Source organism: Plecotus auritus, assembly GCF_963455305.1.
Source record: "Plecotus auritus genome assembly, chromosome: 8".
Taxonomy (NCBI): domain Eukaryota; kingdom Metazoa; phylum Chordata; class Mammalia; order Chiroptera; family Vespertilionidae; genus Plecotus; species Plecotus auritus.
In genome coordinates this window covers 62,526,254-62,536,806 of record NC_137782.1, presented here as the reverse complement: position 1 = coordinate 62,536,806, position 10,553 = coordinate 62,526,254, and positions in this window count along the sequence as shown.

Sequence of the window (10,553 nt, the reverse complement as noted above, 5' to 3'; positions counted from 1 at the left end):
GCAGGCGCTACAGCGAGAACTACAGTTTTCTCCTCTTTGCTTGGGGTTTGGAGGTTTTGGAGCTGTCTGACCTGGGCTGCAAGTTTGCTAGGTTAAGCTGCGATAGGGCAGGTCATTCATATGCTAAAGCCACTGCTTGGAGCTTGGGTGGGTTTGTAGATTGTGCGGGGTGGGGTCTCAGGGCGTGACTAGGCTAAGGCGTGGCAAACAGCGATGGCTGCCAGTAAGCCGGCTCTGCGTCTCTGACTGTGTCCCCGCGTCCTGCGCCCCAGCGCAGTAAACAATTATTCCTGCGCGCAGCCCTGCAAGCAAGCCACCCTCACTTTCCAACCCAATGGCAGGCAGTCCAGCTTCTCCCCATAGGAGTTTGGGTCCCCTGCGTCTCCCCAGAAACTGGAGTTTGGAGTAATTGGGAGCTTGTCTCCCTTCGGGTTGAAAAAAGCAGCACTCCCAGACCCGTTGCCAGCCCGATTCACGCACCTCCGTACCTCAGCTTTTCAGCGCTTGTGCACCTCTCAATGCTGTTTGCTCTTTCCTTCTAGTTGTAGAACTTCCACTCAGCCAGCTTTCCTGTGGTTCTGGGTGATAGACGTTTTGTCTTTTAGTTGTAGTTTTGAAATTGTTGTGTGAGGCAGCAGTTTAGGTGTTTACCTACGCTGCCATCTTAGATCCTTCCTAATTTAATAAATCTTTATTGTTCAGATTATTACAATTGTTCCTCTTTTTTCCCCCCATAGCTCCCCTCCACCCGGTTCCCATCCCACCCTCTGCCCTTACCTCCCCCCCTCCACTGCCCTCAATCTTAGGTGTACGCTTTTTGTCCAGTCTCTTCCCACACCCCCTACACCCCTTTCCCCAGAGAATTGTCAGTTCACTCCCTTTCTATGCCCTTGATTCTATTATATTCACCAGTTTATTCTGTTCATCAGATTTTTTATTCACTTGATTTTTAGATTCACTTGTTGATAGACATGTATTTGTTGTTCATAATTTTTATCTTTAGATTTTTCTTCTTCTTCCTCTTCTTAAAGAAAACCTTTCAGCATTTCATACAATACTGGTTTGGTGGTGATGAACTCCTTTAGCTTTTCTTATCTGTGAAGCTCTTTATCTGACCTTCAATTCTGAATGATAGCTTTGCTGGGTAGAGTAATCTTGGTTGTAGGTTCTTGCTATTCATCACTTTGAATATTTCTTGCCACTCCCTTCTGGCCTGCATAGTTTCTGTTGAGAAATCAGCTGACAATCATATGGGTGCTCCCTTGTAGGTAATTAACTGTTTTTGCCTTGCTCTTTTTAATATTCTCTCTTTGTCTTTTGCTCTTAGCATTTTAATTATGATGTGTCTTGGTGTGGTCCTCTTTGGATTCCTTTTGTTTGGGATTCTGTGCGCTTCCTGGAGTTGTAAATCTATTTCTTTCACCAGGTGGGGGAAGTTTTTGGTCATTATTTCTTCAAATAGGTTTTCAGTATCTTGCTCTCTCTCTTCTTCTGGCACCCCCATAATCGGATGTTGGTACGCTTGAGGTTGTCCCAGAGACTCCTTACACTATCTTCAAATTTTTGGATTCTTCTTTCTTTTTGCTTTTCCGGCTGAGTGTTTTTTGCTTCTTTGTATTTCAAATCTTTGACTTGATTCTTGCGGTCCTCTAGTCTGCTGTTAAGTCTCTGTATAATATTTTTTATTTCAGTCAGTGTATGTTTAATTTCTAGTTGGTCCTTTTTTATATCCTCGAGGGTCTCGCTAAATTTATAGGCCTTTTCTAGGAAATTTTTGAAAAACCTTATAACCGTTGTTTGTTTGTTTGTTTTTTTTTAATATATTTTATTGATTTTTTACAGAGAGGAAGGAAGAGGGATAGAGAGTTAGAAACATCAATGAGAGAGAAACATCGATCAGCTGCCTCTTGCACACCTCCTACCGGGGATGTGCCCGCAACCAAGTTACGTGCCCTTGACCGGAATCGAACCTGGGACCTTTCAGTCCGCAGGCTGACGCTCTATCCACTGAGCCAAACCGGTTTTGGCATAACCGTTGTTTTGAACTCTATATCCAGTCGTTTGTTTTCCTCCATTTCTTTCGTTTGTGATGTTTCTTTGCCTCCGCATTTTCGTTGCTTCCCTGAGTTGGTAGAGTAGCTTTGTGTGCTAGGTGTCCTATAGGGCCCAGTGGCTCAGTCTCCCCAGTTACCTGAGGTGGACACTCTTGGTGCACCCCTTTGTGGACTGTGTGCACAGCCTTGTTGTAGTTAAGTCATGATTGTTGTTGGTATCACTGGGAGGAATTGACTTCCAGGCCAATTCTCTGTGAGGATCAGCTGTGTCTATGCCAGGAGAACTTATGTGCTGGAGACACTCTTATGAGACAAGACTTGCAAAATTGCAAAAGCCTCTGTGCTCAGCTTGGATGGGGTGGAGTTTCAGGGCGGAGCAGACAGCATTGGTTTCCCGTTAGCCCTGCCCAATGAAGCCCCTGGGTCTCAGTGTCCCTCAGTAATTGTTGCAAGCACCTCTGAGAGAAAGCCGCCCTTGAGTTTTGCCTGCTGCCAGACAGTCCTGTTTCTCCCCGAAAATGAGTGGGGGTTTCCAGAAACTTGCCCAGAACTGGAGTTCAGCACAGTTGGGAGCTTCCTTCTCATTCCCGCTTTAGAAAGCCAGCCGTGTACTCAGCCGCCCATGCACACAGCTGCCCGCCCTCTCTGCATGCGAGGCTCCGTACCACAGCCTTTTGCAGCTCTTCTGAGTCTCAATGTGCTTTCCTCTTTTTTTCTAGTTGTAGAATTTCCACTCAGCCAGCTTTCCTGTGGTTCTGGATGGTGTCCGTTTTGTCTTTTAGTTGTAGTTTTGATATTGTTGTGCGAGGCAGCAGTTTAGATGTTTACCTATGCCGCCATCTTGGTTTCTCCTGAAAGCTTCTCTTAACCCCTTCTCCTCTAGGAAGAATGAAGGCCCAGAGTGTATGTCCCTGACAGTTTTTATATCACTGCCATCACCACCTTAGTTACCATTTAGTGAGGACTTACTATGTGCTGAGCACTGTGCCAAGCAAGACATATGCATTAGTATTTCATAATCTTCATGATAATCCTATATCATCCCCATTTTACAGATGAGGAAACAGACTCAGAGAGGGCCTCAGTTAATATAATGTCCAAGATCACTCAGCTAGGAAGTTGTGGCACTGAGACTTAAACCTTCCTAATTCCATCAACTCTATTCCCCACCCCACCCCAAATTATTGCATTGTCCCCATAGTGTTTTTCTACCTCCCCAGTTAGGGGAGTGTTGTGCCTTTGTCGTCCTGGCCTTGCACAGAGGGGGTGCTCATTTCTTGGGAGTTTGTCACATACCCTCCAGAAAGTTAATAGCAATGCCAGCTCTCCTAATTCCACCACTTCTATTTCCCCTCCAGGAATTGGCAGATTGCAAAAGAAACATCCCCAGCCAATCAATAAATAATAGTGTTGGATAATTTAAAATAAGAATCTGGGTTATTGAAGTTACAAATCTTTGGTCTTTATACCTTTAATAAAACATGTATCTATTAATAATGGATACTGATTCTGGCCTGCTTATTGCTGAAAAGGGGGGGAAAATGTCCAGTCAAAATATGCTAATATTTTTTCTCGTTATCCAGCTTGGCTGCCAACTGCTTCCCTGAAAAATTGCTCATTATTAAAAATGTTTAAAAAATTTAACAGTATGAAAGGGAAATTGAAGATGGGATGTTCAGCCTTGTAGGCCTTCTGGAAATATCTCTTTTCTGGGTTTTGGTGGACCTACCTCTACTGGCTCCTCTCCTAGTCCTGGGGCTGCACCTTCTCAGGCTCACTTTTTTTTTGGTCAAATTCTTCTCTGCCCCAATTTTCCCCCTCCCTCCCCTCCTCTCTTCTCACTTAACTCCCTTACCTTGAGCGACCTCACCAACTCCCATGACTATCAGTCATCTTTGCGTGAAGGGAAATCACTCACTAGTAGAGAAGGCCAGAGAGGTAACAAAGGGACAAAACATATGGAGGCCTTGTAGGCCAGGTAAGGACTGTTATTTCAAGCATAATGGTGCCACTGGTGGTGAAAACAGACGAAGGCATAATATGACTTATGGCTTGAAAACATATCTTTGGAGGCTGTGATTAAAATAGACTGGAGGATGATACAGGTAGAAGCAGGAAAACTATTTAGGAGAATATTGTTATAATCCAGGCAAGAAAAGATGGTAGTTTGAAATATAGTAGAAACAGTGAGAGACTGAGAAGTGGTCTGGTACAGGATATAGTCTAAAGGCAGAGGCAATAGGATATGCAGATAGATTGGTGGTGGGTATAAAAAAAAAGAGAAAGAAATCAAAGATGTGTCTAAGGCTTTTGTTCTGAGCAAATGAGAGTTTTCATTTTCTGAGATGAGGAAGGCTGTGAGTGGATCAATGTTGGGGATAAGGAATTTAGTCTTGGATGTATTTAGTTTGAGATGACTGTTGGATACAATGTTATGAACTAAATTGTATCCTCTTATTTTTATTAGTTTTCTTTTTATTTTTAAATTGTGTCCTCTTAAAAAATCCATATGTGACTGTATTGGAGTTAGGATCTTCAAGGAGGTAATTAAGCTTAAATGAGGTTAAAAGGATGGGGCCCTCATCCAATAAACTGGTGTCCTTTAGACACCTAGAGATCTCTCCATTGCCATGTACAGAGAAAAGGCCATGTGAGGACACAGTGAGAAGGCCATGTGAGAAGGTAATTGTCTACAAGCCAAGTCTCACCAGAAAATAACCCTGTTGGCACCTTGATATTGGACTTTCAGCCTCCAGAACTGTAAAAAAAATAAATGTCTATTGTTAAAGTCATTCAGTCTGGGCCATCTCATATGGCAGCCTGAGCTGACTAATACAGATGTCTAAGAAGAAATATCAAATTAGCAGTTGGATATATGGGTCCAAAGTTCAGGAGAAAGACTATTCGGGCATCCTCATCAGAGAGATGGTATTTTAAGTCATGAGGCTAGATGAGATTGCCAGTGGAGGCAGTGTGACAGAAATGAGAACATGACAAAGGACCAGACCCTATGACCTTCCTATGTTGAGAAGTTGGGGAGTTGAGAAGACTGAGAAGTGGTCAGTGAGTAGGAGGAAGACCAAGAGAGTGAAAGGTCCTGGAAGCCAGATGATGAAGGGTTTTTAGAAGGAGAGAGTGCTCATCTATGTCCAGTGCTGCTGGTGGGATAAATAAGGTGAGAACTGAAGACTGACCATTGGATTTAACAACATGGAGGTCATTGGTGACCTTGATAGGAGCATTTCATTTCGCTTTGGTTCCCCTGGTGGTAGAAGCAAAAAGGAAACCAAATGGATTCCATAACTATCATGATTTTTCACTAAGAAATCTACCAATTTTTTTAAGACACCCCAACTTTTTCTGGGAATTTATCATGTGAGTTTTTACAAAGGGGGCATTGGGTCATACAATGAATCTTGCCACAATGGTTGGAGATTTTTCCTCTTTTTCCCTACTGACAATTTGACTCAGGTAAAGTGGCCACCCTGTGAGTCCATCTTAGTCCAGTTATGGAGGGCCCCACATGGAGAAACTTTACATGTTAACCTATCCCAGGGGCATAGGGGAAGGAGTGATTAAGTTTGCCTTGGGAGCTGAGAAAGAGGAGATACCATTGAGATGGGCTTCAAGAAGATAAATAAGAATCCTCAAAAAGAAAAAGAGGCAAAGGACATTTTATGTACAGGAAACAGCATGCAAATTCTAGCATGTACTTTCACTAAAAATTTATTTCTTTATCTCTTTGTTTTTCTCCCTCTTTCTCTCTCACAACTCTATATTCACAAACATGCCATATAACTTAGAACTCTTTGTTTTCAGTGAACAGAAAACCCACCTCAAAATAGCTTAAATAAAGGGGGTTTTGGTTCATGTAATTGAAAAGTCTAAGGATAAATTCAAGAAGTGGCTAAGCTCAGAGACAAACAATGGTGCTATAACCTAGTCTCTCTCCATCCTTTGGCTCAGCCTAGCTCTATTCTGGATTAACTCTACACTCCACATGGTGCCAAGATGGCTGCCAACAAGCCCAGATTTAAATCATCCCCATGGAATTAAATAGAGAAGCCTCTCTCTCCTTTGTGCCTCATTGGCTCTGATTGAGTCAGGTGGCCATCCCTGAGCAAATCACTGTGGTCAGAGAATTGAAATGTTTTGATTGCTACAGCTGAGAGACAGGCCCACCCCTAGCACTAAGGGTGGAATCAGCTATGTTTAAAGTACAGGGACTGAGAACTGGAAGGTAGTGGTCCCCCAAAGGAGGCCAAAAGCAACCTAATTGTTGGAAGAGAAGGTTGAATGGGCCTGGCCGGCGTGGCTCAGTGGTTGAGTGTTGACCTGTGAACCAGGAGGTCAGTGTTCAATTCAGGGCACATGCCCAGGTTGTGGGCTTGATCCCCAGTGTGGAGCATGCAGGGGGCAGCTGATCAATAATGCTCTCATCGTTGACATTTCTATCTCTCCCTCTCTCTTCCTCTGTGAAATCAATAAAAATATATTTTAAAAAAAGAAGGTTGAATGGACCTTTGACCACAAAAGCTTTGTATGTCTACTTCCATGGAGTGGGATGCTGATGCTCTCCCTGCCATATTAGAATTCTATTGTAAAGACAATTAGGTCTTTTTAAAAATATATGTTTTGCCGCAACTGGTTTGGCTCAGTGGATAGAGCATCAGCCTGTGGACTGAAGGGTCCCGGGTTCGATTCCGGTCAAGGGCATGTACCTTGGTTGTGTGCACATCCCCAGTGGGAGGTGTGCAGGAGGCAGCTGATCGATGTTTCTCTCTCATCGATGTTTCTGGTTCTCTCTCCCTCTCCCTTCCTCTCTGTAAAATATCAATAAAATATATTTAAAAAATAAAATGTGACACTCCTTTAAAAAAATAAAAATAAAATAATATAAATAAAAGTATATGTTTTATTTATTTTATAGACAGAGGAAAGGAGAGGGAGAGCTAGAAATATAGATAAGAGAGAATCATCATTGGCTGCCTCCTGCACGCCCCCTACTGGGGATCGAGCTGATGACCTCTTTGTGCAGAGGATGATGCTCAACCACCTCAGGCACTGGCTGGGCAAGAACACTTAGGTCTTGATGATTACATAGCTCACAGGGCAGTGGAGCCTGCAGGAAGACTGAGCTCTGAGGCACAAGAAAGGGAGAGGCAGAGAAATGTGGCTGATTCCAGATCTAGCCTTCTAATTGGAAAGATAAGGGTATGAGACCAGAGAGGGTGAGGAACTTGTCTGAGGTACAGCAAGTTCAAACAGACCTGAGATTTGAACCCAGTTCATGTGAAGGCCAGACCAGGCTCTGTATGTGTGTCTGGTAGCGGCTCTGTATGTGTGTCTGGTAGCTGTCACATTCAAAAGCTCCCTGACAGCTCCTTATTTCCTTGTATATTTTTACAAGGTTGTTAATTACCAGCCATCAAACTCAGCAAACATTTTGATAGGCTTTAAAGGCTCATGAAAACAACATTACATTTTAAGGCATGGTTTCCTAATTAATCTAATTAACTGTCAGCCTCATTTCCTGCTGGTTCTCAGACAAGGCAGACTGTGCTTTTCAGCTTCTGATTCAGCCCCCGTAGATAGGGTTTGGGGCTTTCATGGTCACAATCTCCAAGTCAGGAAACTAACCAACATGTGACCTGAGGTGTGTGCTGTCTGAAGCAGTGATGCTCAGCATTTTGCTGACTTATTTTCCTGGATGATCTGTCTTTAGGACGAAAACACAGTGGTTTGGAGATGCCCCACATTAAAGCAAGCACATGGATGACTGGCCACCTCACTGAGGACCATCCAAGAAGGCCAAGGTACAGACAGATTTTGGGTTCCTTTCCCAGTGATGCTCCCTCTCCAGAGATCTGTCCTCACTCACAATCCTAGTCATGTGCCCTTCTTGCCCCGCCCGCCCCCTCCCGCCGCCCGCCTTCAAACAGCTGATTTGACTGAGATGGATACCTGACTCAAAGATGGTTCATTTACTTCTGACCTGTGGCCTGACTCGAAAAGATGAACTGAACCAATCAGAGGCAAATCCAGGGATGGAGAAATAGAACTAGGGAAGGGTGAATTAGTTTGCTAGAGCTGCCACAGCAAAGTACTACAGAATGGGAGGCTTAAACAACAGGGATTTATTTCTCACAGTTCTGGAGGCTAGAAATTCAAGATCAAGGTGCTGGCAGGGTTGGTTTCTCCTGAGGCCCTCTCTCCTTGGCTTGCAGATAGCTGCCTTCTCTCTGTGTCCTCATATGTTTTTTTCTTTGTGTGTGAGCATCCCTGGGGTCTCTGTGCATCCAGATTTCCTCTTATTATAAGGACACCAGTTAGATTGAAGTAGAGCCCACCCTAACAGCCTCATTTTAACTTCATCACCTCTTCACAGACCCTTTCTCCAAATACAACCATTTTCTAGGGTATTGGGGCTTAGTCCTTCAACGTATGAATTTTGGGAGGATGTAATTCAGCCCATAACAAAGGGCAAGCACTAGTGATAAAAATTCACATAGCACTTGGGTTGGGGCGAGGGAGCCGTCATGACTGATGCACTGCCCATAATTGTGAGGCCTCCTACTCTGAACACTTGGGATCTGCCACCTTTTGCCTGGTACCTGCCACCTTCTGTCTGAGGGTTTTTTGGCTGCTTTCTGCTGAGGGCATTTAATCTGCATGCAGGGAAAGCCAAAATGTCAAAGGGTTAATGCCAGAGGACAGCCCTCCACTAATGAATGATGACAGCCAGGGATAAACACCCCAGCTCCCCAGGCCCTTTGGTGGGGTAACTCTGACCCATGTTCTCTCCAGACTTCTCTGGTAGCATCAAGCTCCATTGCAAGGAGTAACTGAGTGATCATGCATCCTTCATTTCCCTGTCTCATTTTCCCACTACACAACCAGCATTTTCTGGGGCTACCTCCTAAATAAACTATGTGCACTTAAATCCTTGTCTCCAGGTCTGCTTCTGGAGGTGGCATGTAGACATGATGTGGCAATGGGAGCAGAGGAAGCTAGCCAGAGGGAAGGAGAGAGAAAAAGATTGGACCCCAAGAAAAAAAAAAAAGGTCTCCTGTGTTCCTAAGGCTCTAGTTCTGTGTGAGGATGGCCCTGAATTTATCTCCCTTGGCTCTCCAAGTAGTCATAAAGTGGGTTGTGAGGTGTTTTGGAACATAAAATAATTTAGCCACTTCCCTATCTGTGCAGCAGATTCTCTTGGACTTTTCTAGAAACTTCCCTCTGAAATATGCGAGAGTTGGTACCTCTTGTTCTGTGGGAAAGGTGTGCCACAAAGGATATTCTGTGGCTTCCATAAATATGCCCCTTAAAGTAAACCCTTGGTTGACACAGCTGAAGCTGGGGAGGAGTTGGGCAAATTTGCAAATGGGCCAGGAGCTACCTAGGAAGTCAGGAATCTAGGCCCTGTGCCCCACTCTCTTTTTTTTTTTTTTGGTAGAAGAAACCAAAATTTATTGGGGAGAGAACAAAATTTATTGGGGGGGGGACAATGCTTGGGGGATATATGACCCATTCTATGTACCCCCTTTTTTTGAAATAAAACATGATCACAACCTTTCTGCTTGATTGGGATGAGTCTAACCAAAGCCCCTGAAGTAAAGGACATAAAGACCCACAGGGAAAATGACGATAACTGAAGAGGCAGTCTGTCCTGGTGCCCAGTGTTCAATACCAGCTATTGCATTTTATAGGCTTTGTTCAGCAGCTTTCACAACTGATGCTTGGAAGGTTTGTTGTGGGAATATGGGTTCCTTGAATGAAGGAATCTAGTCTGCTCAATTAGAGCTTCCCATACTTTTTCCCTCCTTCCTATGACCTTGGGCATGTTATTTTGCCATTATCAGCACAGCTGAATGTTAAGCTGAAGGATTAAGATCAGACCCTAAAAAATGAGGCCTAGGAGTCTGAAGTATTTCAGGAAAATGAGAGTATTATCATGACGGCATTTCTAAAATCCAAACACCCTACTGTTTAACACTATCTATAGAAATTCCTTAGACTTTTTAGCCCTCAAACAGCATGTGGTGGGCATAGGTATGTACCTTATGCCCTGTAGGGAAGAGGGGGAGGAATAGAACCAACAAGGGCAGGGTCTGGGGTCACAGAGAAGTAGTGGGGCAGTTGGCTTCTGGGCTAGAGGAGTTCTCATTATAGAGTCACAGTCGCAGATGAGATGTGTCCCAGGTGATAGGGAAAAATCTCAAAAGCAGCATCCATCCCTTGGGTCAGGTATAGCATATTTACAATGATAATGATGGTGAATAGGAAAATAGTCATAACATTTGATTACAGATGAGAAAAATTCATCACTCTCAGCAGTGCTGAGTGTCAGGTACAAGGTATAAAATCAGATTCTAAAAAATGAGTCAATGGTCAGATAGGATGATGGAGAATGAATTAAGAAACGGAATCGTATTTGGGTCAGGATGAGATATTGGGGACCAAGGCTGTGAACACTTTAGGGGTGTCAGAAACCAGCTTAGA